Below are 6179 nucleotides of genomic sequence, written 5' to 3'. Positions count from 1 at the left end.
GGCTGGCAAGAGGTGTCTTTTTGCTGTGATATACTGGAATATGTATTGAAACAGCAATAAGTAACTGCACCTAGAAGCTGGACATGTCTTTTCAACGTTTCCTGCTGTTCACTCACTTCTCATGGAGCTTTTCCAAGTCCTTCCCAGAATGTGTAATGGGTTGTCCTTTTAACGTCACAAAAAATGGTTAACTATCTTTGAATTCTTCAGCTCAGTTGGTCAGATAAATTTGAGGTATGTTTCGACTAGCTATTGAATAAAACTTATGTTATGGATTTGCTTAGCTGAACATAGAACAAAGTAAATATATTGATTTACCCTTACACACTTCTTCCTGCCAGGGCCGTATTGTTTGTGCTGCTCTAGGCATGTTTAGTGCTGCCTCCCCCATTGGTGAGCATGAGTAATGCAGATACTGTCGTTTGTGACTTGGTCTGTCAAATAAGCGATTTTTGCATTTCGCAGCAGATCCAGTATTTTTTCTGAATTTGCCATGTAACAGATCACTTGTGGCAGCACTGCATTCAGCCTCATTCATTCCCTATGGGACTTGCAGACATGTGCGACACTTGGGGTTTTGACGTGATCCTGCAAATGTGGTACTTGTAGCAACTGGAAAAAAAAGCTGCTAGGTAATGAATGAGGCCGGATCTATGTGTATGCCCATATAGCTCTTTCAAAGATACTTCCAGCAATATTTTTACACGTTTAGTCTATTCATCTGAAATCGGTTTGCATACATATTCAAATGAGGGAGTAGATCTGTTGCTCCAGCTCTATACCCGCTCGGTGCCACCTCTTCCTGATCGACTTGCAGCTCTTTTTTTCCAGAATGAAACACATCATAGAGGCTGTCAGTGAAGCAAAAGCAGGTAGCACTCTGCGGGAAATAGAGCTGGAGTGATGGAAGGTTAAGATCCACCACAGTCGTTAGGCATAATTTATATATCAAATGAAATGCTGATTACTGAATAAAGGGAGAAAGGGGCCGACCATATAAAGGTGTTAACTGACTTTGTCTTTAAAAGAGCTACATGCACATATATAAGGCTTGGAGGGGTTAAATCCTGCAGACTGCCTAGAAATAAATACATTGGAACATAGTGTATAAGTATGGTAAAATAGCAGTCCTTATTCCATGAGGCGCTACAACTCCTTCAGTCAACTGATCAATGCTGATGTCAATATTGATTGCCTATTATAAGGATAAGATGAGTGAAGAATTCTGAAACCACGGATATGTGATAATATCCTAAATGGTGCTTGGTGCTCTTCCATCCGGTTCTCATTATCAGACTCCATGAGCACCTGATCTTATTCACTAAGGGCTACAAGGAACATTATGGAGGTGTATGCGCTTCTTCCTTCTCATTGCTGCCCTCCTATGTCCACCATTCTGAAGATGACACTTTGTAAATCAAATGGATATTTGGTGATTCCTGTTGTGGACACTCTGACTCAGAGCACAAGTTGTTGAAGGTAGATATCCATGATCTGTAATGCGGTCCAGGTCATGTGGATTATTATTTGTGGAATCAGACAGTTAATAATCCCGTCTCCTATCATAGCATTCTTGTATGCCAGAGTCATTCCATAAATATTTCACTGCATCTACATAAGGGATCTCAAATGAGCACACCTTCTCTATATCAACTTCCCGAAAGAACAGTGCATGGCCCTTGTGTTGCTACTTGTATGGAATTTTAAGGGTCTCCCTTGCCCAAATAATAGCTTGCATTGCAGTGAATATGTTCTGGTACACAAGCTTAGTGAAGCCCCTGTTCATCAGAGTAGCCAGATCCATGGATAATCCTTATCTGCTCCCGGCAGGCATCTTTCTTGTCTTGGCAGAGCTGCCTGTCTCGTCGTCACTGATCCTTCCTTGGCCTCCTCGCTGAGGCAGCACACCATGATGGACTCCAGAGTCATGTCTGCTAACTGCTAGTGGTGCTGGAAAGAGACAGACCCCCCACCCTGCAAGTCACAGACCTGCTTCTCCTTGTAAGAAGGGGGAATGCTGTGCAGATTGGGGGGGAGGCAGACTGATGAGACAGGAGATCCCTTTAAATAAATACATTGGGACATAGTGTATAAGCATGGTAAAATAGCAGTCCTTATTCCATGAAACTCTACAACTCCTTCAGTCAGCTGATCAGTGCTGATGTCAATATTGATTGTCTATTGTAAGGATAGGATATCAATATTAAATCCTCAAATTAATTAAACAGATGTTTAGTGCATATGATGTCCACAGAGCTAATACACAATGCTGCCAGCAAAAATATTCTTGTATAGGTATTACGGTAGCACAGTGGCTCTGTGGCTAGCGCTGTAATGGTGGCTCAGTGATCAGTGCAACAGCTTTGTAGGATTGGGGTTCAAATCCCACAGAGGATGAGTTGTGCAGAGTTTATGTTCTCTCACTGTTTGGAGTGTGATAGGAAACCCACACAAAGACCTACTAATAGGATATTTAGATTGTGTGCCCCAATGGGGACAGTGATGTATTTAAAGCGCGTGGAGTAAAAAGGAACCTGTCGCCTCGTTTTGCCACTATAAGCTGTGGCCACTGCCTTTTGGAGCTGTAGGGATTTAACTCGCTCAGGAGCCACCCAAGTCAATCAGGAGGCACGCTCCTTTAAAAGTTCATAGGGTTTATTGCTCCATAACCCAGCACATAACATAAGGAATAGCCTTTAACTCAGGCGAAAGCAAGTATAAGTGTTCATTGTTTCATGCTCAATCCTGGAGCCTCAGCAAGCACAGGAGGCTTATCCCTCCTCACATACAGCCAATATACTCAGGCCTCACCGGATCAGCAGCCTCAGCACGTGGTCTTTAGGAAGGTAGCACACCTTCCTCCACCTCGGCCTGCCAGGACCTTCCACATGGCTCAATCAGATCCATGCTCTCTCCAATGTGACCTACTCTTTTTACCTTATATGGTCCATTGCCACGCCCAGCGGGTCACATGGCTATGACCTCATCACAGGTCCTTCAAGCATTCATGCACATATACTTTATTGTGACACTCAAACACACCCCTGGGTGGATTTGTAGATTGATCCTGCCCATCTCATCAATCATCTGAAGGCTTCTCTGTTATGAATGGGTCACCAAGGAGACAAAAACAAAACAAGCTAAGCCCAGAAAAAACAGAGAGGTTGGTAACTATGCAGATTGCAGATCCCTGATCCTACCACACAACTAGCAGCAGCCGTGGAGTGTGCCTACGATGAACCTAGACGCCTCGTCACGGCCGGAGGACTAAATCCTAAAGCAAGAAAATGGAAAACTAACTGCCCCAGAGCAGACCCCAAAGGAATAGACAGCCCCCACACACGTATTGATGGTGAAACAAAATGAAAACACAAACACAGGCAGGAAAATAGGCTGAGCAAGCGATGGGGCCCAAACTAACTAGAAAGGAGAGGAAAGGAAAGACAGTCTGCAATCTGCAAAAAACCCTACAAAAATAATGTCCAACACTTCTGAAAGCAAAATTAACCCTGAAGTCACTAGACTTCTCCCACTGTATCAGAACTCTGAAATATTCTGAGACATAGCAAAAAGAGGCCAATCTAATAAGGGACAAAAAGCAAATTGGCAAATACAGATAAATAAGGGTGGAAATTCAGCACAGCCCAAGCCGTGGCTGGCTGACCACAAACTGAATAGACCAACAAAATCAAGTGTGAACATTAACAGAGAAACTTAGCTTGAGCTGACTGGAACAGAGTTGATGACCAAGGCCTGACAAGTAGAAGGAGTCACCAGCTACTGAATAGGGCGTCGGCTGTCTTAAATCCAATCTGAGACTCCAGAGTTCCAATCGTCATCCTCATTCTCAGGTGGCAGATCTCCACCGATTAAATCAGCCTCACTACCTCCTGTTACCAGCAGAGGGAGTCTGGAAGGAGAACTCACAACTGATGAAACAGAGAATGAACTCACAACACTTCTCCCTGACACCTTGGAATGACAGATCAGCTCTGCTGATCAACACATAAGCAAGCCTTCATCTCAAGGCCACCCACCTTGAGATGCATAACGATCCTTCAGCATCCTATACCCATTACCACAATGGATGTGACTGCAGGCCGATCCTGGAACACCCACACAGCGCCCCCTAGCAGACAGTGGACACTACAACACAGTGCTTATCTACAGCATTCTAGAATGCTCTTGATCTGACCTGCAAGATCAGAAAAATGTTTTACTATACTCACCCGGGGGCAGTCCGGTCTGATGGGTGAGCAGGTCTGGCACCTCCCATCTTCATGCGATAGCATTTTCCTTGATTTGTCATGCTCCTGCGCAGGTGTACTGATCTGCCCTGTTGAGGGCAGAGTAAGAAGAGCCCAAAGGAGGTTACCTTCACTGCTCCTTATCCAGAACCACGTGGACAGATAGCAGGTTTGCAAGGGGTGGGAGACTTTCTGCCCTAGACATACTGGACCATGTAACTGCTATGGTTAGATGAACAGGAAGGGCAACTGGACCGGAAGGTGTGCAGGCAGAGGGCATGAAAGAACGTGCCAGAGGGAAAGCCTCCTGCAACACCACACTCCCAGAGAGAGGACTCCCCGTCAGAGCACAGAGGCTGAGAGAAGAGCAATGGTGAGAGCTGTAGTTGAGTACGTGGACTCTGGAGCCTTCATGACCAGAGGAGACATTGCCCCTGATAATGCAGAGACAGTGACCCGAGCGTGTAGCCCTGGTGACTGCAGTGGCAAGCTGCTTCTCCCTGCGTGGAGAATTTATCCCCTGTAAATAAACTCTTTAATCATTGGTCTGTCTCTGATCCATGGTGACATCAGTACCTGCACATTATTACAGTCCTGCAGTGCGCAGGTGCTTGGCCTCTCTGACCTTTACCAGCTCCTGTGCACTACAGTACTTTGCTCTGCCCTCAACAGGGCAGATCAGTACGCCAGCACAAGAGCGCAGCACAAAGCAAGGAGGATAACGACATCGCATGTAGATGGGAGGCGCTGGACCTAGACCTGCAACACCCATCAGACTAGACCGCCCCCGGGTGCGTATAATATAACTTGTTCTTTGTATCTACAGCTTTACAGAATGCTGTAGATAAGCCCCTAAAGGCAGTGGACGCATCTTATAGCGACAAAACGAGGTGACAGGTTCCCTTTTTAATAAGAATATTATTTATTCATTGGTATTATGCGATGTCACAATACCAGTATCTGAGGATCTTCTGTTTCGAGGTCAAGAGCTCTCTGATGCGATGTTGCTGCCTGTCTCGCTGTCTTCCTCTTTTGACACTGCAGTGTTGTGGACAAAATATTGACTGGTTAACAACAAGTATGGTGTCTATGTACTAACTGAACTATAAACTCTCCCCATAACATGTCCAGCAGACATTGTAGGTTACTATATTGATTTTATTCTATTACTGCCCAGTCTCTGACTAAGGCCTTACTCATACGTCCATGTTTAAAAACATAGTTGAAAAAATGGTATCTGTCATTGTTGTATGGTCAGTGTCAGATTTTACTATAAGGGTATATGCACACGTTGTGGATTTGCCTGGGGTGGCGCATGCTCAGATTCAGATCTAGTCTCCTGAGATCTCGGGGTAATATCTAAATCTGAGCATGCACGACCCAATGGCTATTTTCCTGGAGGCCACCGCATCGCTCCAGTGGAGCTTCAGGGGCCTCTGGGCTCTGACAAAATGCCAGCGAAGCCCCCTTTACTACAGAGCCACCACCCTAGCAGAGAGCTGCACAGAGCACCGCTGCCATAATGAGGTAATGGGGATACTTTACTTGCACCTTCCTGGTGAGGCGCCCCCTCACCTTGTCATCGGGACCACTCCCTCCCCCATCTTCCCACCACCACCATACACAATGACTGCAGATTGCTCTGCACCTGCCCTGTAAGATCACATCCGGCATACAAGACGACCCCTAGCTTTTAAGATTCAGGGGTTAAAAAATCATCTTGTACACCCAAAAATATGCTATAATGTCCAGGGAGATCTCAAATATATGTCCAGGGACAGGCGATCTATAATATAGATCTACTACCTGAGCATTATATAATATACAATGTACAGTCCAGGCAAATCTATAATATATAATGTCCAGCTAAGACCAGAGGCAGAGATGTATTACAACACTCCCACCCCACGCACTCTATCTGGGACTGGGAGC

General features: G+C 45.4%; 1 long non-coding RNA gene and 1 pseudogene across 1 annotated transcript in view; one reads left to right on the top strand and one right to left on the bottom strand.

Annotated features, from left to right (window-relative positions):
• Positions 1-6179, top strand: part of LOC141047991 (uncharacterized) — a 224899-nt gene that overhangs the window by 131908 nt on the left and 86812 nt on the right. The gene's annotated exons all lie outside the window — the stretch shown is intronic.
• On the bottom strand, positions 1199-1929 carry LOC141048029 (guanine nucleotide-binding protein G(q) subunit alpha-like; annotated as a pseudogene).

Source organism: Dendrobates tinctorius, unplaced genomic scaffold, assembly GCF_039654945.1.
Source record: "Dendrobates tinctorius isolate UK_male_01 unplaced genomic scaffold, ASM3965494v1 ptg000131l, whole genome shotgun sequence".
NCBI classification, from domain to species: Eukaryota; Metazoa; Chordata; class Amphibia; order Anura; family Dendrobatidae; genus Dendrobates; species Dendrobates tinctorius.
This window is presented reverse-complemented; position numbering and strand designations above follow the sequence as displayed.